The sequence below is a fragment of the Tupaia chinensis genome, unplaced genomic scaffold (assembly GCF_000334495.1).
Source record: "Tupaia chinensis unplaced genomic scaffold, TupChi_1.0 Scaffold000113_1, whole genome shotgun sequence".
Lineage (NCBI taxonomy): Eukaryota > Metazoa > Chordata > Mammalia > Scandentia > Tupaiidae > Tupaia > Tupaia belangeri.
This window is the reverse complement of record NW_006159577.1, coordinates 3,557,834-3,580,538: the sequence shown is the minus strand read 5'-3', so window position 1 is coordinate 3,580,538 and position 22,705 is coordinate 3,557,834. Positions and strand designations below refer to the sequence as shown.

Sequence of the window (22,705 nt, the reverse complement as noted above, 5' to 3'; positions counted from 1 at the left end):
CCTCCATATTTGTACCTTCTTCACCTTGTTCTCCTCAAGTTAAAGATATTTTTCTACCTTACGACAACATACTAAAATTCCTTGACCTGTGCATTTGCATACATATTACCTCATTGGGTCCTCCCCCAAATTAAGGGGAGGTTAAAATTAGATGTGTTAATAGTCATACAACTGTGGTATGTTAATAATCGTAATAGTCATAATGAAACTGGGACGCAGGGAGATTAGGGCATTTGATGAAGATGGCAGGCCTGGGTTGTTGTTTTTCTTTTTCTTTCTTCTACTTCCTTTCTTTCTTTTCTGTTATAGAGTGTGTGAGTTTGCCAGAGACAAAGAGACAGAGAAGAGGGAAGTGAGAAATCACCCCACAGGGAAGATGGACATGCTGCAATCCCTTTTCTTCCATTCTTCTCTTGGGATTTGGGGTGTGCATGCACTCATACTGGGCTTAATTTTCAAGCCACCAGGTCCAGGACTCAAACTAGACCTGAGTCTTAGAGTACAAGTTCACAGATTCCAGGCCATATGTTTGTGTTCCCTGCTGCCCCCTGGTGGAAGTAGAACGGGGGAGCCTCAGTCATGCACTGCTCCCCACTCTTCCGTTAGTCCTGCTGCCCTTACCTCTAGTTGGTGAACCAGCTCCTGAATTTTCTCCTCACAGCCTCATGGATTAAATGTCTTTAAGTATCTTATGGAGTGTCTGTAAGAGGTAACATTGATGTATCTTGTTGTAAAAGAAGCAAAGAATATATTGGACATGTTGGGAATGTAAAGTCTCTCTCAGCTCCGACCCATCTGTCCTCCCTCCTTGACTGTCTCTGTGAAGGTTTTGAAACCTTTCTAGCCTTTTGCTAAGCATTTACATACATAGTTACATACATACATATTATAATATGAATGTTGCCATACTATATATTATTTTGAAAATCAACTCTAATAATATGTCTTGAGGTGCTTTTTAACTAACTCACTTTTTAAGGCCTTCACAGTGATCTATTGTGTGATTGATCTCTATTTTACCAGACATTTAAGTTTTTTCTATTTCTTTAAAAATTTTGAATAATATCACAATGATTGTTGCTATACATTGATCTTTGTGCATATGTGTAAAGATTTTTGTATCACACCCATTTTACAGATGAAGAAAACAAGGCAAGATAAGAAGAAAAGATTTGCTAAAGGTCGCCTACTGACTTACCTGGGACCATAAAATGGGCATCTAGAATCCTCCATCAGTATTCTGTTCTTCAGAGCACAAAGAAGGAAATTCTAGTATTTCCATGGCGGGAGCAACTCTCATCACCACATGGAATCTTGAGCACATGCCCTTCCTCTCAAGTCATCCCACACTTGCAGCCAAAGTAAGCTGCTGAGATACAGCTCTGTTTATACCCTGCTTAAAACTGCTTCTCATTCAAGCAAGAGTCCACACCTCTTGCTTACCCTCCTGGGTGCTTCTCCAGCTCCTCATTCACTTGGAAGTAGCCATGCTGCACTCTTCAACTTCCTTAATTCTCTTCCCATGCCCTTTCTCAGCCATTGTCCTTGAACTTCCTTTTCTATACCACTATTCACCTGACCAACTCCTATCTAGCTCTCAGGTCCCCACTGACCTGGCCATCCACTCGGGAAACCCTCTGGTGTTCAGAAACCTCTCCACAGACTTCACCATCCTAGACTATGATTCTCTCCTACTTGCCGACATCATGCTCCATAACAGGAAGACTCTATCTGCCAAGGTCGCTGGTACAGCCCATGCATGGTATCAGTCTGATAATAAGCTGTGGACCATGGTCTTGACAAATACATGAATATAGGCCAGAGACATTCAGTCAGGGCTCCTGAGACCGAGGGTATTTATCAGCCACTAGAGAACACTGATACTTAGATGCAAGATCAACACCAGCATCCCAAGATAGTCATGCATGTATAGAATTAGGACTCTTCAGTTGATGTCATTTCTGCTGTTGACATAGTCACAAGGTGAGAGTTTTCTACATGGAAAAAGAATAGAGAAAAGAAGAAGGGCAGGAAGGAAGCACAGAGACCCTCCCAGAAGGGTAATAGTTGATGATGTCATCACTGGTTATGATTGTTACATACTTCTTGGTGAACAGTTTGTGTTTGGAGGTCCTGGAACATGGAACATTTACCATGAGTGAAGTGGTGGTGGTGCCTGACTGCCCTCTCTCCATATCCTCAGTACTAGAAGGACAAGCTCTCTGAAGCATATTCACCTGAAAAGACATGGCTGAGCTTACCTTCTGATGTTACCAGCTCATCACCCTGATGCTGGGTAGGCCTACAAGCCACACAGATAAAAACTGTTAGAGGACCTATACACAGGGGTGCTTGATGTTTCAACATCCTCTGCATATGTGTTTATTTATTATTCTTGCAGTAATGTATTCCTGTGACGTAGTAATTACCATTCCCATTGTACAATTAAGCAATGAAAGTTAGACCCCAGTTTCCAGGCATTGCTGCTGATTCTTCAGGGTACTCAAAGGGCGTATGTAGCCAGAGTCACACTAAAACCTGTTTTTCTTTCTCTTTTCTTATGTGACTTTGCCTCTCCTTTTCTGCCATATCCTATGCCAAACCCCTTCTGCAGGATAGACTCTGTGAATAACTGTTCTGGCAACACATGGTTCCCAGGAAGTGACCTCTACTGGCCTTGTAGAAGGATCGGTGCAGCTAAAGCAGATTGAATGCTTGGGGACTGGGATATTTTTTATTCCAAGGCAGGTGGCTGAGGCAAAGTATTCCCTAAAATTAGAGAGATGTATAAAATATATGCTTCAGATTTTCTTTGGAAGAAGACTGTTGCCAGAGACTAGCACACCTTTCAGGTCTCAGCTTTCAGCCTGAGCTCAGCACCTTACTAGGGAATTTGCAGCAAGTTTCAAGCAACAAGTCCCTGTGTTTGTGGGTGGTTCAAATGTTAGAGTAAAACAAAGGGTTCTCTACATTCCAAAAGGGACTTAATGGCAGCATCTAACCCATACAGAACAAACCAGAAGACAGAGAGGCTGTCACCCCTTATAAGGAGCAGGCTCTCAATCCTGAAAGTGAGCGATGTAAGCAGTGCAAGTGTGTCTGTCATGAGAACAATGTTTGTTTTCAGAAAGTCTAGGAGAGAGGGGAATAAAGTAATGACATCATGAGGAGGCAGCTGGACATATCCAGGTGGTGGGTTTGTCAACAGAGACTGGTCTCTGCAAGTCTGTGACACCTAATTGAGACCTTGCTGAGAGAAAGGACACCCTTTAATACAACAGTATGGTATGAGTGGGCCCATATCAAATGCTGCTTTGGACAAACCAGACCTAAAGGGTGTTGCTGGGTCGATCAGGGAAATTAGAATATGTCTGGATATGAGACAGCATAAAAATGTTACAAATCAACAGCAAAGTAGAGATTGTTTACTGAAAAAAAATCAGATTATAAAACATTATGCACCAGGATGATCTCATTTGGATGAAGTTAAAAAGGAATGCTATGTACTAGGTGTTAAAAGTAGAAATCTCTGGGGTGATAAGAATATGATAATGTTCCCTTTTATTTTTGTTTGACTGTGTTTTCCACTTTCCATAGTGCACACACAGAGCTTCTAGAACAATGAAAGATTATTCAGAATTTCAAAATCAAAATTTGGACAACACTTATAAGTAAGCATGGAAAAAAAGGGGGGGGGGTACTAACCCAAGGAAAGGATTTTTTATAGACTGATAAGGAAGCACCAAGACAGGAATGGAGACACGGGCACAGGAGGTAACAGGAAATCTACAAACAAGGAAATATAAATGGCTAATATATTTGAAAATATTTGGCTTCACTAGTTGTTGAGGAAATGCAAAGAACCAAGTTCCTACTCATTTAACTAACAAGCATTGGAAAGGTAAAAACGAGTCTGTGTTGAGGAGTGCGTGAAGAAGCTTCAGTGAACACGCTCACTGGTACTACCACTTTGGCAAGTAATTTGGCAATTCACACCTGCATGCTTCCTGGTCCATACTTAGTAATGCCACTTCTGGGATTCTGTCTTTGGAAAAAAAGAAATCATAACAAAAAAATGTGATGCTCATTTCACTATCATTTATAATTATGAAACATTAGAAATTCTCCAACCATCCAGCATTTTCAGATTATAAAACATTATGCACAGGATGATCTCATTTGGATGAAGTTAAAAAGGAATGCTATGTACTAGGTGTTAAAAGTAGAAATCTCTGGGGTGATAAGAATATGATAATGTTCCCTTTTATTTTTGTTTGACTGTGTTTTCCACTTTCCATAGTGCACACACAGAGCTTCTAGAACAATGAAAGATTATTCAGAATTTCAAAATCAAAATTTGGACAACACTTATAAGTAAGCATGGAAAAAAAGGGGGGGGGGTACTAACCCAAGGAAAGGATTTTTTATAGACTGATAAGGAAGCACCAAGACAGGAATGGAGACACGGGCACAGGAGGTAACAGGAAATCTACAAACAAGGAAATATAAATGGCTAATATATTTGAAAATATTTGGCTTCACTAGTTGTTGAGGAAATGCAAAGAACCAAGTTCCTACTCATTTAACTAACAAGCATTGGAAAGGTAAAAACGAGTCTGTGTTGAGGAGTGCGTGAAGAAGCTTCAGTGAACACGCTCACTGGTACTACCACTTTGGCAAGTAATTTGGCAATTCACACCTGCATGCTTCCTGGTCCATACTTAGTAATGCCACTTCTGGGATTCTGTCTTTGGAAAAAAAGAAATCATAACAAAAAAATGTGATGCTCATTTCACTATCATTTATAATTATGAAACATTAGAAATTCTCCAACCATCCAGCATTTGGAAGATGGTCATGTAAACAGTACTAGAGCCACTGAATGTAATGCTAGGCAGTGATTAACGTGGTGTCCCAGGAAGGTCAGATGCATGGGAACTAGCATTGCTATAATGTTAATTAAATAGGCAAGTAACAATGTGATCCCAACAGAGAAAATCAAATATGGAAAAGAAGTACAAAAATAAGGCAATAAAGAAACACACAGAAATGTTAACGTAATGTGTTGAGGAAGTGAGACCATTGTGGTCTTGGCCCCTTATTCTTCTGTACTTCCAAGTCTTGATGGATACCTATTATTTCATGATAAAGAACTAGAAAAAAATTAGAAGGCTGATCATGAAGACTTTTAGCACAGGAAAGTTGTAAACTCTGTAAGTGAGTAGAAATATGACCCAGCCAGGGGTATCATTTTTTTTTTTCCTTAGAAGTTTATTTCTTCCATCAGAGAGAAGGAGCAAGAAGGAGAGAGACCCTTCTGAAAGTGTCTCAATACCATGATTCACCCCCAGCTTTCAGCCAGCCCTGTTTCCTGGGTTAGCGTGTGCCTACTATACTCAGGTAGGTTTTCAGATTTGAACTGGGAACCTTCCCATGTGGGATTGCCTTGCAGAGCATCGTGTTTAACGACTGCTCCACTATTTGGCCCCAAAAGGACATCATTTCTTATGTTTGGGAGCCTGGCAGGAGTCCCCATTTCCAGGAAAGGGCACATGAACAACAAAGGGAAAGGAGACCAGGCCAAAGGAAAGACCCAGGCTAGAAGGTGGTACTCCTGCAGAGATGTGGAGTGTAGCCTCAGGGAGGTGAAAGTAATATCCAACTGTCTGCTGTAGTCAGCTCTGTCTTAGAAGCAAAGCATCCCTGTTCAGAGGAGTGCCCAGGACACTTTGCAGTATGTGTGACATTCCAGAGTAGCAACCAGGGCAGCCACTGTCTGACTGTGTAGCTTTGGGCAAGAGTTTTAACTTCTCTATGCCATTTACTCCTTGTAAGACAGTATATTCATTTCCCATGTAATAGTACCATAAATTAAACTGCTTAAAACATCAGAAATTTATTCTCTCACTGTTCTGGAGGCTAGAAATTCTAAGTCAAGGTGTTGGGAGGGCTATGCGCACTCTGAAAAGTCTAAGAGGGAATCATTGTTTGCTGCTTCCTAGCTTCTGGTCTTGCTGGCAAAGCTGGAGGCAACATTGCTCCAGTTTCTGCCTCTGTTTTGACATGGCCATCTTCCCTCTGTGTATCTCTGTGTCCAAATTTCTCTTTCTTCATAAGGATCCCAGGCATTGGATTTGGGGTCCACCCCAACCCATTGTGATCTATTTAGTTAATTTAATCTGTGAAGACCCTATCTCCAAGGAAAGTCACATTCTGGGGGTCCAGATAGATAAGAATTTTGAAGAGATACTATCCAACAAAAAACAGGTGGAGACAACAATCACAGCTACCTAATATCACTGTTAGAGTTTGAAATAGGTTAGGATGGATAAAGCACTTGGAACATAAATGATAACTTTTTCTTCAGCTACGGTCTGAAGCTGCCTCTGGGACTTTTCTGCCTCATAGTTGGATATTCAGAGATGCAGCCCAAATAGTCTAGTCATAAACATTCCCCAAATTTTACTGCTTTTAGTGTTCTCTGAGGGCTGCCATAGTTGTTGTTTCTTTTTGGGTCGCTTCTGGCAATCTGCAATTGCACCATAAGCCTCCTATCAGCAGGGAGTGACTGGCTTAGAGGCAGAGAGTTGATGATGGGCAGAGAGTTGACGATGGGCAGTGATGGCTTCTAGAAAGTCCTCAGTCCTCAGGCTTGCATTTGACCACTCTCTTTGCTTCTTTTTTTTTTTTGGAGAGTTTTTTGCTGTAGGGCTCATGTGCTCGCCAGACAGACAGAGAGAGACAGAGAGACAGAAAGCGAGATGGCCACGCCGCAATCCCTTCTCCTCCGTTCTCCGCTCGGGATCTTGGGCATGCACACACACGCGCCCGGCGTGAGTTTTAAGCCACCAGGTCCGGGACGCAAACCGTGGTCGACTATGTGGGAGTCCAGCGACATAGCCATTACACTAACTGCTGGTCCCTCTCTTTGCTTCTTAAAATGCTGTGGCTTCATGCCATTACCCACCCCTTGCTAGCACAGGTGTTTCGAGTCCATGAAGAGCTCAACTGCACCTAGTTCCCACAAAAAGACAAAGATCAAGAAGTCACAGCACCCCAGAAAGGTAAACAGGTTGGTCCTCTTTACCTTGGCCATTGCCAGGCCCTGGGGCTATAGATGATCTGGTTAAAAAGTCACTTTTGATCTAAGTGCTTTGAACTAAATTTGGAACCAGTATACATTACATTTTGGAATTTCCTCCATCCATTTTTTTAATGAGAGAGAGAGAGACCAAGAGAACACAGGAGGGAGAGAAAGAGGTTTTTGACAGGGTCTCACCACATCATGATTCTCCTGCCTCAGTCTTTCAGTTAGCTAGACCACAGGCATTCACCACCACATTCAGCCTTTTTGGGGTCTGGGAACAAAACCTAGGCCTCCTATGTGACCTTAGCCAACACTCAGCAGTGCTTTTCTTCTTGTGCCACTGAAGTTGGATCTCCTCTTAGTCTCTTAAAGTAGGTCCACATTTATTAGTTTATCCATCTTCCATGTATGAAGAAAAAAGCCAATGACAAACTGGGACAGATTTTTGGCTTACAACTAATATTTCTTTCTCTATCCTTTATTTTGAATAAAAGTGGCATTGCCCAGTGATTCAGGCATGAATAGCAGACCCTAGCTATCCCAATCAGACCCATTCCCTAGGATTGCAGAACTTCAGGGTCCATTTGGAAGTAAATTGGTAATGCATGAGATTCACAAGTCTTTGTAGCCATTGCTTACAGACAATGGGACCAGCACAGAGAAGAAAGTTGATCTTTAAGAAGTGGTGAAAAGGGGACCAGCAGATGTAATGGTTACATTGCTGGACTCTGATGTAGTCAACTATGGTTTTAATCCCTGGATCCAGTGGCTTAAAACTCATGCCGGATGTGTGTGTGTGTGTGTGTGTGTGTGTGTGTGCGTGCGCTAAAGATCCTGAGAGAAGAATGGAAGAGAAAGGATTGCGGCATGGGCTTCCCCCTGGGGGGTGATTTCTCATTTTCTGTCTCTATATCTCTCTCTGTTTCTCCGGTGAGTACACACACCCTATAGCAATCTCTCTCTCTCTCTTAAAACAAAAAGAAGTGTGTGTGGTGGGGAGGAAGAGAAGGTATAGAAGAGGGTGGCAGTTCAGTGCCTACTTGAAGATATCTGTGAGGTGTAGATGCTCCCAGTTCAAAAGTAGGTGTACACCAGTCTCCTTCCAAGAAATCTTGTTTGCCTGAACTAATTAAAACTGGGCTTCTGTTCATTACAAACACAAGTACTCCTACTAAATAAGTGACTAGAAGTCTGTGTCTTTAGGTGTAGTCTCTGTCCTTCTGGGACAGTTGTTTTGTTTGTTTGTTTGTTTGTTTTCTCTTTTTTTGGCAATGGGGAGAAAATTGAACAAGTTATTCTAACTGTGGCTTGAGCTATGGAAAACAGAGATATCAGGGATAGTGAAGTCCGATGCTATTGCCTCGGGTTTTAGTATACTCTCTTGTTCCTAGAAGGAAGAAAACAAAGGGATGTGCGGGTAGGATTAAAGACAAACACAGACAATCCAGGTGGATATTCAGAAATAGCTAAACAATCTTCAAAAACAATAATGTGTTAAGTCGTCTGGGTTTTTTTTTTTTTTTTCAGGTGTTTGTGGGTGACAGGTGTTCTCTAAATCCAGCTCTCTTGTCAACTCTTCAGGATTTTTCCAACCTTATTTCACAGGCAAAAAGGCTGGACAGAGAGAAGTGTGGGAGTCAGCTTCTCCCTAGAGAGGGGCTCGTGCCTGCAGGGTACTGCCGTGTGCCACGTCGCCCACGTGGCTGAACATTGTCTTGACAGAAGATCTCTGTCCAGCAGGAACAGAGTGTCTATTGATGCCATTTGCTTGCAGTTAGTGGTGGATATCACCTTGCCTAGGCCTTTCAAAACTTTCTCTTTGGCTGTTTCTTTCTCACATGGAATGATGACACAGCACAAAAACATTCAAAATCTGAAACACGGCTAAAACAGTAATGAGTCTGAATTTTTCCACTGGAAGCCCAGGAGTTATCCCCTAGTGTGTCAGGTGGTTCTCACTCTGCACATTTGCATAGACTATTCATCTACCAAAGATGCCCTTCTTTACAGTCTAAGTTCAGGGCATAGTTCAGACATTTCCTTTCCCTTGGTCAGTAGACACATCTTTAGCAAGTACTGTCCATTTGCCAGGAGACAAGGATCCAAGTACCTTAGTTCTGGTGCCTTCAGCAATGCCCAGAAGCTCCCTGTAGTTTGTAAAGAGAATGAATGGAGCCCTATGGGACAGTGAACATAATTGCTTTTTGAGGACTTTTCAGAATTAGCTCATGGATGCAGAACTGATATTCCAAATAGTCAATGAAATGCTAACTATGGGTGCCTCAGATAACAAGCATATGTTGATAGGCCAAGATTTTCCCAGGCCCTTTTCTGTTCTCCTGGGTTGGGCCCAATAGCTTCATACCCTGAGGAACCCTGCTCTAGTCTACACGAGCCTCCCATAGGCGCTCTAGTTCCTTTGCAAGAAAAAGTACCTTGATTTTCTCATGGATAAATATAGAGAAGCTCTTCAAAAAATTAGTCCTGCCAGAGGAGCCAGGGCCCTGGGTCTTGGCTCAGCTTAGTTGTGATGAAGTGTTAGGGTTTTGAGTCCTTTTGGGTTCCTGGAGCTGGAAGGTTTGCAGAACTCAGGACCACCAGGTTGAAGTTTGTGTGCCTTCTACCGATTCTTGTGTTGCCGAGCTGTGCCCATTGATGATGAGGAGGCAATGTCTGCACATCATCAGGCAGCTTGGAAAACTGCTTTCAAGTTCACCTGGACACCACTGAACAGAGTAACTGGAACCACCCAGGAGTGGCATGAGGAAGCAGCCAGAGTAGTGAGCCTGCAATCCTGAATTCACGTGGGAGTCATTCTCCTTCCCTTTTTCAATGGACAAAAGAGGTAGCCCAGCCCAGAGGCCACTTTGGGTGGCAAAAGATGTGTCTTAGAACTACCAGATAATGGTTCCAATGAGGCTGCATCTTCCTATTGTAGAACTCAGGTCCAAAACTCCCTCTGTAAAATTGGTGAGTAATGTGCTTGCCTCACGGGGCTGTTGTGACATGGAATGATGAGAGAGCATGAGAATACCCCATGGCATGGACTGTGGACACACAGGAGGGGCTCAGCAGGCAGGTACTCCTCAGCCCTTCCCTCTCTTCTGACTCTGTGTCACCTTTGTGTTGATGGAGAAGAAGGAAACTGAGTTTGCTCTCCTGAGAGGACCCCAGATTCCTGTACCAAGCAGGAATTGGGGGTATCTGACTCCTGGGTGTTTAGGAGGAATTGTGGGGAGAATTTCATAAGAAGTAGCAAAAGGTAAGAACCATGCAAGAAACTAGAAGTTTTTTCAGGGTGAATCTGCATGGGTGGCAGTATAGGGAGCCTCTCGCAGGATCCAAGTAGCATTACTTTCCAGGATTGTTCCCAGGATCCCACTGCTATATCTGGCTTGCCTCTGCAGGTATATGGGCCATCCTGTAACAAGTCTTGCATTGTGGCCAAAAAGGTCCTTATGAAATCAACCCAGGAGGACAGAGTCTCAAAAACAAGAGAAACCTCATCTGTTGCCCAAGCTCTGCCTGACTAATGCCACTCTCACTTCAGCAATCAGTCAGGGTCCTACTTGTGGGACTTCTAATTGACAATCACTCGGATGCACATCTCTGTCTCAGCATCACTGAAGGCTTTCTCTTAGAAGCAAGGAAATTATAGTCACTACAAGGAGGTACAGCTCTAACCCAAACTTCCCAGGGACTGTGGATCTGGGAGGGAACGTTTAATTACCTTCATGTGCCATCATCTCTTTTATATAAGGAAAGATAGACTAGTGCTTGAGGAGCCAGGGGTACTGTGTGATCTTCACCACCCCCAACTTTCCACTGAGCCCTCTGACTTGCTGTCTGTAAAATGTGGAAGCTACAGCAGATTCTTCTCAGGAACCTATTAGCCCTACGTGGCCATGGCTCTGATGATGTGGGCTTGCCTCATCAAGGACTGAGAGTCAAAGATCCAGAGGGAAGAAGGCCAGGGAAATTTTGGAAACACATGAAAAATTCAGACTCCTGCCTTACCAGCAATTTGTGCACAAAATTAAAGGGACTATGCATTTGAGGAAAGACAGAGAGTAGCCAACAATAACCAGAAGGCTCTTGCTACATAAAACAAACAAACAAATAAAAGTGTATATTGGCAAAATAGAAATCTTCTTTGGAGCTTTGTTCTGATTTGGCCAGAAAACTCAGTGTCGACAAAGACAGGTGCAACTGCCCTCAAACCATGGGATGGCTTTGACAAGAATCCTGCTTTGTTGTGCTTACTGCCCCACCCCATCTTTCTCCCTAAACCTGGCTGGTAAACTACATTTCCCTAACCCAGGGCCTATTGTTACCAGGGCTTTAGGTCAAACTCTCTCAGCAGACTATGATAGCAGGTTGGAAAGAGTAGGTGGAGGTTTAAATCCCAGTTCTGTCACTTTCTACTCATATCACTTAAATTCTCCAACTTTTAGTTTCTTCATCTATAAAATGAGCATAATAATACCAAACTCTTCTGTCTAGGTAATTAGGGAAAAGTAAATAGATAACACGTGTAGTTATCTTAGTAGTACTTGTAAATATTTCATATTACTAAAGCATGCAAGAATAGGTCAATATTTTTAACAGCCTGCTGAATGAGGTACAGAAGTCCCTAACATGTGCAACCCACATACCTCCTCATCCAGCATGAGGCCTCAGTTCTTGAGACATTCTCCTGGGATCTTGTTGCTGTTTAACAATACATCTGAACTACTGCAGCCCAACATGAGGCTTGCCTGCCCCTGCCTGCAGTATTTGTCCCCATACTTTCTCTTCTACTGTGATTACACACCATCGCTGTGTCCTCTCTGGCCAGATCAGACAGTCCCAGCTCAGCTCCCGAATACTGGCCACAGCAGTGGGAACAGATGTTTGCTCTAAGTAGCTTTATAGAGTTCTTAGCCAGGCAAAACAGTTTGTGTGCTGATAGTCGCCATCATTTTTCTTCCACAAGTTCTAGAAATAATCTATTCTTGCCCCTTTCTTTACTCATCTTCTTCCCCATATTTCTCTATCCACTCATTCAAGCTTTCTTCTACCCCCTCCCAGGGCACTAGGAGAGGTACATAAGATGACATATGCTCTACATAGTCCTACATCCATTAAATACATTGAATCCAGAGTTTAGAACTTTCCAAGAAAAAAAAAAAACCCATACCCAGATAGTTTCTTCCATAAATTCTCCCATTCAAGAAAGAAATAATGTTAATTCTATGCAGTAATTTCCAGAAATTAGAAGAGGAAGGAACATTTCCCAATTGATTTTCTGAGGCCAGCATGACTCTAATATAAAAACCAAGCAAAAGTATTTCAAGGGAAAATATAGATTAATATCCTGCATGAACATAGATGTAAAATCCCAAATAGAACTTGAGCAAATAGAATTCAGTAATACATAAAAAGAATAATATATAAGACAGAGAGGAGTTTTTATTTTTTTCTGGGAATATAGAGCTGGTTCTTGAGACATTTGAAAAATCAATGTAATTTATCATATTAAGATTAAAAAAAGGAATCATGATTGTCCTATAAATGCAGCAATGAGATTTGACAAAATTCAGCATCTACTTATGATACAAACTCCAAGTAACTAGAGACAAAAGGGAACCTCCTTGGCCTGATAAAGGATAGGGCATCTAGAAATCATCTATAGCTAGACATCTTAAGTAATGGTGGAAAATTGGATAGAAGTCAATGAACAAAATCAACTCTATTTCCATATACTAACAATGAACAATGAAATTTTTTAAAATTGTGTATATAATAGCATTATAAAGTATAGCATATTTAAAGATAAAGAAAAAAGGTTCAAGACTGAAAATAATAAACATTGCTGAGAAGAATTTAAAAAGACATAAATACTTGAAAAGTTGTGCCATGTTCATGGGTCAAAAGATTCAATATTGTTAAGATTACAAGTTTTCTCAATTGAATCTATAAATTCAATGCCATCCAATTAATTTCCAGCACACTTTTGAAAAATATGTAAGTTGACACCATTTAAAAAAATTTGTTTGAAAAATCAAAAGTTCTATAATAATAATAAAAATCTTGAAAAAGTAAAAAATTAAAGAATTCACTCACTCTTATCTTGGTACTTGGAGATCCCATCAAGAAGTATTTACTGAGGATTATTTTGATATTTATTATACAGGTAAAGTAATCAAGATAGAATATACTGGTGCCAAAATATAAAAAGAGATAAAACACAATAAATAATATAGAAATAGAATTACTCTTACGCAGTTTGTGATGTTTATAAATCCCTTAATTAACTTTTAAAAATCCATTTATTTATTTACAGTCATTCACTGTACATCAATACAGTATACAAAATGAGATTTTCCATCCAGAATTCATTGTTTATTGGCTCAATCCAGGATATTACCATACATGTTATCATCAACAAATAATATTCTATTTCTTGTTTCTTATATATTTTGCTTTTTATTTCCTCCCTACTCCCTAACTCTCATCCTCTGCCAATTTTCCCCCTTCTCCCACACTGTCTCTGATATCTACAGTTGTTTTCCATGCCTTTTTTTCACATTTTATTTATTCACTAAAGGTCTTAATTATTTAAAAAAAACTTTCAATAGCAAGCACAGCTAATATATACATATCTATGAACACATGTCTGACTTTAGGTATAGATCTCTGAGTAAAGTGAACATACTATAAAGCAGCAACTAGCTGGGACTATATGGCTTACTGCAGTCATTAAATAGGTATTAATAGGTATTTTTCAATGCATTTTTTTAGTTAAGAAAAAAGTTTTGGTTTTAATAGGCCAAAGTCAAAAATTGTTAAGAGAAATTTGTTTAAAACGTAAAGCGAGGTTAGGATTCAGTTTAAATCTTAGTTAGATGAACCTATCAACAATTCAAGAAAAGACAAAAATCTCTAAATATGGAAATCAAAGCATTGAAGAAAATCAGGAATGTTTCAGTCTAAAGTCAAAAAATTCTATTTCACTAGTTCAGTCTCATGTAATTCATTTCTCTCCTATTGAATTTGCAGTGTTACTGTGGTCTGATCTTTCCATTTAAACTTTTGAAGTTACTATTCAGCTCCAGACTTGTCCCTACTATTAGGTTGACCATTCTCTTGGTTATTTTTTGTACTCTTATTTCTGTGTGTCCAACTTTAGTTTTCCTGGTATAGTACTTCCTTTAGCACTTCTTGGAGAGCTGGTCTGGTGTTGGTAAATTCTTTCAGGTTATGTTTATCTGAGAATGTTTTTGTCTTTTTTTCATATGAAAGATAATCTTGTTGGGTATAGTATTCTTGGTTGAAATTGCTTTTCACTTAACACTTTGAATGTATTTTCCTATTCTTTCCTTGTTTGCATTGTTTCTGATGAGAGGTCTGATGTTAGCCTGATGGGATATCCTTTGAAAGTAACTTGGTATTTCTCTCTTGCCAATTTTAGTATCTTGTCTAGTATCTTGTCTCTGTCTGTGGTTTTGATCAATCTGGCTATGATTTTCCTTGGGAAAGATCTTCTTGGATTGATTCTATGTGGGTTCTTTATATTTTTGGGGTCTGGATATTTGAGTGCCTCTCTAGGTTTGGAAAGTTTTCTTCCAGGATTTCATGGAATAAATTATCAATGTCCTTATTAGTTTCTTCACCTTCTGGGATACCAATGATCTGGATGTTTGGGCATTTAATGGTATCCTGTATTACTCATATGTTATATTTATGGCATCTGATTAGGTTATCTTGGTTCCTGGCTAAATCTGGGGGACAGGAGGTTGAAGTCTGTGGTCCTAATTCTTGAATGGGGCCACTGAGAACTCCAATTCCTAAAGTAAGTTATTTTAGAAAGCAAAATGTGTTCAACAAATTTGCTTACACAAGTATATGTGAAATGGGGGAGAAAACACTAAATCCTACCTCACGTCATATGCAAAATTAATTAGAATGGATATTTTACTTAAATATAAAAATTTAAATAATAAAACTTCTAGAGTATATGTTTTCCCTTATATTTCAGATGTAAAATTTTTTACTAGCAGAACCAAGAAAGCATTAATAATAAAAATATTATGGGCTAGAATAATAAGTATTAAGAAGTTCTCATCAAAAACACACCAATAAGAAAAGCAGTACAGGGTCAGCCAGTGGCATGGTGATTAAGGCAGCTGGATCTCAAACGGCCTACTAAGAAGTTTGAGTCCTGGACTTGGCAGCTTCACAAACATGCTGTGTGTGTGTACATGTCCAAAAATCCTAAAAGAGGAATAGATAAACAGAGATTATAGTATGTTCATCTCCCTGGGGGGAGGGTGCTTTCTCACTTTCTCTCTCTCTCTCTTTATGTCTCTCTCCAGCAAGCACACACATATCCTATAGCAATTTTAAAAAGAAAATTTAAGAAGAAAAGGAATATATAAGCCACATATTAGAAAAATATTTGGAACACATACATCTAATAAATGCCTTATATTCAAAATACATTTTAAAATGTTTGTAACTCAATAAAAAAGATAAGTTACTTTAATGCTAGTTGCATTATAAAATTGAACAGACACTTTGAAAAACTACATGTGTAGGCATTTACTAAAGAGAACTAAGGCATATGTATATTTAAAACCAGTATAAGACCATCAATAGCAGCTTTATTCAGAATATCCTCAGTTGAATACAATACAGATGCCCATAAAAAGGAAAATGGCTAAAAACCTGCAGTATGTTCACACAATAGATTTCTCTTTAACAACAGAAAGGAATGCACTCCCAAAAATAAACAGCAGTATGTATAAACCTAAAAAAAAATTATGCTGAGTGATGTAAGCCTGATATAAAAGAGCACACAGTGTATGGTTTTATTTAAATGAAGTTCTAGAACTTGCAAATTAAATCCTTGATGATAGAAACCAAAACAGTAGTTAGCTGAGGGAGGGAAGACATGAACTGAACTGGAAATGGGCATGAGAGATTGTTCTGAGTGATAAAAACTTTCTACATCTTAATAGGTATGTGGACTACAAAGATAATGTACTTATAAAAACTCATCAATTGATATACTTTTGGTTTTTACTTCTCATTACATAAAATAATAGTAAGAAAAAAAGATTAATAATAATAAAAAATTTGAATCTGCATGGTAGAGGTTGTGGGTAGAGGGGAGAAATGCTTCTACTATTAGAGCCACAATATAGAGAACAGAATGACCCAGAGGATCTGGTCAGCTACCGGCCTGCCTCTCTAATGGCGGAGCAAGGACCATGCTACCCATTCTCATCTGGCTGAGCCAGGCCAGTATAATGTGCAACATCTGGTTGAAAGAGTGAACTGATGTTAACAAGTGGTATTTTAGAATGTGTGGTTAGGCTGGTGCCAGAGAGAGGCACCAGAAGATTAGCACTTCTCTTTCTGTAACAACTCTCAAGCCCCACTCTCCTTCTCTGCCATGAGCAAATAGTTTGATTTTCTATTAGGTGTCTCAGTATTCACACAAGCTGAATAAATTATTCTTCCTGCTTTCAGAATCTTGCTAAGCCCCCCAAAATGTTGAGTTGTTTTAGTAAAAGAGATTTGTGCTTTATTTAGTTTTCCTGTATTTCCACATCAATTCCATTTTAAAATATCCCTTTGCTATGATTAGCCAGTCTGATTTTATTTTTCTCTCTCATGAACACACACTCACACATGCACTCACATGTGCGTGCACTGCCTCTATCCTCAGCAGACCCGTGGGCAGGCTCTCCCCCTGAATGTATAGATAGAGCAAGGCCTGTAATGCTCAGGCCCCTTAAGTGTGATGAGGGCTGAAAGCTAAGCCCAGTGATTGTTCCCACCAGTGCACAGTCAGTGGAGAGTGAATCCTCCCCCATATATCCACCCACACAGACCTCCCAGCTAAAGTGGTGCATGGGCTTCAGTTGCCACTGTAGCAGAAGGGATTTAATTCTAGTCATGTGTGGAAGGAAGGCCCTGTGATGCCTCTCTCTGTCCCCAATCCTGGTCCCTTTTCTCTTATCTAAGTTCCTTGCATGACATGCTTAAGTAACCTAATTGCGTAAGTGAGATTACCTCATACATCCTCCTCATTTTACAGATGGAGGATTGGAGTTACCAGAGGAGATGGGATTGCCCAAAGGCATATGGTCAGGTAGAGTTAGTGACTAGACCAGAATCCTGAGATCCTGGCTTCTAGTTCATGGCGCTATCCACTATGTGATGCTGCTAACACCAGGACTCTTCCTTATTAGAAAAATGAGCTTATTCCCATTGGCTATTATTGGAGAGTGGCATCCAGGCCACGGGCTCCTCCAGTGGCCTACTCAGGGCACCTGTGACTGCTACTTCAGTCCTGTGGTGAAGAAATAATCGGAAAAACTCCAGTAACATCAGTAAAGGGAGGGATCTCCTCTTCAATGGTTCACTGAGGACCTACCTGAAGATGTTCAGATCCCAAGAACTTCCCCTAGGAAATCCATTGGAGTGAGATCAAGCCAGGACACATATACCACTGGGAGCATCCTGGCATGTGCTCAGTGATGTGTTGGTTACAGGAGCTATGAGATGGACAGAGGAAGAAGAAGGAATGGTTTTAAAACCTTCCACCTTTGAGGGTTGGCCCTTTAGTGCCGTGGTTAAATACTGTGTATAGGAATTTGGATTCCATATGGCCAAACATGATTCTAATCCCAGCCCAGTGACTTGAAAAACATACCAAGTGTGTCTGCATGCATGCCCCAAATCTTGATGGGATGGAGAAACTGAGGGAAAAGGATTATGGTGTGACCTTGTATCACTGATGGGTACTTTCTCTTTCTGGGTCTTTCTCTGATGAATGCATGCATCTTCTGACAATTAAAAAAGATAATTCTGGTCTAGCCCTATAGTACAGTGGTTAAGGGAGTGGGTCCCATTTAGCCAGCCATGGTTCAAATTCCAAGCCCTTGGTAATTTGAAATACATGCTGGGTGCATGTGCACTCATCCCTAAAATTCCTCTCCATGGAGAAATGGAGAGGAAGGGATTGTGATGTGACCACACCCCAATAGGAGAATGCTTTTTCCTTCTCTCTCTCTCTCTCTCTCTCTCTCTCTCTCTCTCTTTCTCTCTGTCTGTCCATCTCCCTGCTTCTCTCTAGTAAGCACATGTGCCTTATGGCAATTTTAAAAAATCCATTTTTCAAAATTAGGGGATAGTATAGTTCAGTGATTAAAAACATAGTTTTTGAAGTCCAACAGATCTGGGTGTGGGTCCTCACAGGATATGTGGCCATAAGTCAGTTTCTGAGCCTGCTAAATGGGGCAAAACATCTATTTCAGCATCTGTTGAGGACATGGTAGCTGAGGTTAGGTTGTTCTGAAGACTTGGTTTCAGAACTCAACAAACACAGCACTCAAAGGCCAGATCTGGGCCTCCTTAGCCAGTTCACCTGAAAGTGATCAGAAGGTGGGGAGATGGTGGGAGGACAGGAGCTGTCCACTGTCCTGGTGCTGATCTGACTATAACTCCAGCCTGGACAGCACCAAGACCCCAGAGGCTTACAACCACTGGGCCTCCTGATAAACTTCCAGGTAGTAGTTGTGAGTGAGTGGGGCAAGGGTGGAACTGAGAGAAATGGATTTTTTCTGGTGGCTCTAGTCCTGGGGATATAAGACCATCTCCATTGTCCCGCTCCAGCTCAGAGACAGGAAATGAACAAGGTCAGGCATCTTTAGAAGTCAGTCCAAATCAGAGAAGCCATTGTTCATGGACCAGTTCAATGCCTTGCAGCCAGATGCTAAGGAAGATCAATCACACACTTCTCTCCTCCTGGAGCCAGTACAGGTTGGAAATAAAGAAGCTGTTGTCACCACAGGCAGGTTTAATGGATTTTCAAGGCAAGGAGCAAACCTCACTACATGTGAGTGTGCACATGAATTCCGTGGGGATGGGTGCCTCTGTATTTTGGCCAGGTAGACTCCAATCAGACAGTAGCTCTTCTCTTTGTCCAATTGTGGGGGCAACTATGGTTAGGAGATGGATTCCTAAGCCTCAGGAGGGCCTGCATTTTGATCTCAGATATGCCACACTGTATCTGTGAGACCTTGGGCAAGCTGCTTAATTGCAAGCTTTGGCACCCAGTTCATAAGCAAGGTTGTAACCCCTATCACACGAGTGGTAAGTGGAGAAATGCATTTAAAGTGCTCCCACTATTTTCCACGTTTCAGCCTATAGACAGCTGCTCAGGCACCTCCTTTGTCCATGGAATCCCAGATCTTTGGTCCTCCTCCATTTGCAGAAATCCAGATTTCCCCAAAAGGATGTGCTCTCACTGTCAATAGCATTTCCAGTGGAGCTTTCTTGGAGTGACATTCGGTTTCTTTCAGTTTGTAAGAATTTATTCTCTTTCTAAAAAAGCAAACAAAGAAAGAAAGAACCATGGAAAGAACCACTGCAGTCTCCCACCTCTCATTGGGAGTGTGTGTATTGTATATTGGAACACATGTTTGTGATAAATATAATGGCAGAGTGGAAAGAAGACAGATTTTTGTGTCCAATAGATGTGGATCCAAATGCTGATTCTACCATTGTAATCAATGCATTTTATCCTATCTACTGATGTGTACTTGAAGTGACCTTGAACAAATTATTGACCTTACTGGGTCTCAGCTCCTTAACTTGTCAAAATGGAATCAGAATATCTATGCCAGAGGGCTGCTGCAAAGATTGGCAGTGATGTGTGTATCTGTCTGCTTCTATGTAGTCTTGTTTTTGAGCTGTCCCTTGGGGCCCAGTTACAGCATTTAATGACTCATGTTAATGCTGTCATGAACATTCCATCACTGCTGACTTCTCTCCATTTCTGAGGATCATGACGTGCAGATCTGGCCACATGTGATCCCCCGGTGGTCGCTTTCCAGGCTTCATTGTCCTGATCAGGTGGGCTGGAGTTTTGAGTTCTTTCATAGAGAGGCAGTTTGGAACTGTGTCAAAGCCTGGAAAGAGATACAAATCTCCCTTTCTTGGCAAATGTGGTCTGACTGCTGGTGTCTGGAACTCTGTTGGAACTTGTGCTCAGGGAGGCCCAACTGGACTTAAGCCAAGGAGGCTGGAGATTCTGGTCACTGTGGAGATCAGCCCTCCCATGGCCTCACTGGGAGCAGAAACTTATGCTTAAGAACTTATGTTTAAGAAGAAGAAAATGAGCTTCTGCTCTTTAGAAAACTGAGTTAAAATATTCTGAGTGTATTTCTGGCACTTTTACCTTTTACTGCTGCCTATAAGAATTCAGAAAGTAAATTATCTTCAAGAAGAGGTAAGATTTACTGCTAAGTGAAGTAAGCCAGACTATGAAAGAGAGATATTGTATGTCCCCACTCAGTATATACCAAATGACTGCACTCTATGGCAGAAACTGAAATATTGGGTGGTATAAAAGCATGGAGAGCAACTGTGGATACCAGAGAGAGTGTGGGAGAAGGGTGGGAAGTGGCAAAGGTTGAAAGGGAGGGGATCAGGAGGAAAAAGAAAAAGAAAAACACTTAAGAAATACAAAATGTTGGTGAGAACACATATGGTAATATCTTTGAGCCATTATATAATGTATTCTAGATGGGAAAATTCATTTTTATGCTGTAATGATATACAGTGATTGACTGTAAAATTTAAAAGGTGTGAATGTGTGTTTTGTGGGGTCGGGGAGGTGGGGAGTTGTTTACTGGTTTCTTGCTGTTGGACTTAAATACCATATGTTACAAAATTGAGATACTTTCAAATTACAAACCAGGACATCCTTTGACAAGGTGCTTGAGGACCTCTGGAGTATGCAGAAAGAGCCAAGCCATAGAGCTAGAGGTACTGGTTTCCTTCTTTTATTTATTTATTTATTTATTTATTTATTTATTTATTTATTTAGAGGTTTTTGCCATAGGGCGTGTGTGCTCGCCAGAAAGACAGAGAGAGACAAAGAGACAGAAAGTGAGAAATCATCACCCAGGGGGGATGGCCACGCCACAATCCCTTCTCCTCCATTCTCCTCTCGGGATCTTGGGCACGCACGCACACGCGCCCGGCATGAGTTTAAGCCACAAGGTCCGGGATGCGAACCACGGTCGACTACATGGGACCTATGTCGCTATAGCGACATAGCCATTACGCTAACTGCTGGTCCCCTGGTTTCCTTCTTTACCAACTCTGTCACTTAACCTCTCTGAGTCTCTGTGTCCTCATCTCTAAAATATGGGCAGTGGTTTTCTCTTGTTACTATCATTGCTGTGAGGATTAAATAAAGTGTGATGATGTTGGATCATGTTTTGTAAACTCTATCCTGCTATGAGAATATTAGTTAACACTTTACATTCTGTGCTTCCTAAACCCACAGGAGATCCTTCAGCAAGTGCCTCCAGACCAGATCATCAGGCCATTGCCAGATGTACTTAGGTGTTAGGGAGGCATCCAGTTGCCTAACCTGATCACTTCTCACAGGGCATTCTCCTCAGAGCACAGTCATGGACAACCTTCAGCAGAGTCACCTGAAGAGCTCACTAAAATTGCAGACACCCCCAGACCTTCTCATTTGGAAATCCTGGGCGACCTAGGAACCTAGATCTTTAAACAGCACTTCGGGTTCACCAGGTGATTCTAGTAACACTAAAGTGTGAGAATCACAGATCCAGTGCAAATAGTATCTTCGTCTGTCTTGTGCTACTATAACACAATACTACAAACTGAGTAATTTATAAAGAACAGAAAATTATTTTCTCCAGTTCTGGCAGCTGGAAGTTCAAGATCCAAGAGATGGTATCCATCAAGAGCTTTCTTCTGTTATCCCAAGGAAAAAGGTGGAAGGGCAAAGAAAGGATGAAGCAGGGACAAGAGGGGGGCAAACTCTTCCTTATAAGGAATCCACTCCCATGAACCAAACATCTCCCATTAGGCTCTATCTCCCAACATTGCCACATTGCAGATTGAGTATCCAACACATTAACTTTTCAAAATGATAGCAGTCACCTATCTCATGCCAGGGGCTATTTCTGGAGGAAAAAATCTTTCAGAGCAAGCTATTACCTTGCTCTGACATATACCATGTATCTAATGAAGACATGTAGCGAACCCTGAAATCTGCAGCTTCCTTGAAGAAACCAAGGGATGAGTAGATCACTGGCATCTGTTCTGTTTCCTTCTCTGGGAAGCAAAGTTCCACACACATTATTTTAGGTATTGCTCATCAGAGCTTTGAAAGGTAAAAAAAGAAAGAAAGGCTCAGAGAAGTTAAGTAACTTGCCCAGGATCCCATGAAGTTCAGTGAGTGGTATGCTGGTAAATGTTTAACCAGGGACTCTGGGGCAGAGGGGCAGGGGTACACTCCATATAAATTAGCTGATTGCTGTGGTGTAAAAACTCCCACCAGGCAAATTGCAAACAACAACAGGTTGTCACTGAAGCAAAGCTGGAGAGAGATGTCCACAATGGGCCCTCATGAACTAGGGTGAGTTGTCTCCAGCCCTCCACTGCATGCAGGTGCCAGTCACTATTCACATATATCATCTGTAGAAGTACAGAGGCATGATGGCATCTTTCCCCCCCCTGCCTCCTATATGCCTTATTTCATGAGCATCTCTGATATGCTTGGTAGTGCGTGAAGGAAGA

At 41.1% G+C, this 22,705-nt stretch overlaps 1 long non-coding RNA gene across 2 annotated transcripts; it reads left to right on the top strand.

The window, feature by feature from the left end:
- Positions 1–2,136: 2,136 nt before the first annotated feature.
- On the top strand, positions 2,137–21,671 carry LOC102470924 (uncharacterized). 2 transcript variants are annotated; one of them, XR_001370041.1, is made up of 5 exons: positions 2,137–2,296; positions 3,598–3,671; positions 5,288–5,400; positions 20,844–20,911; positions 21,438–21,671. It is a non-coding gene; the product is annotated as an uncharacterized LOC102470924 (long non-coding RNA). The 2 variants fall into 2 exon arrangements; XR_001370042.1 differs by lacking the exon at positions 5,288–5,400.
- Positions 21,672–22,705: the final 1,034 nt, after the last annotated feature.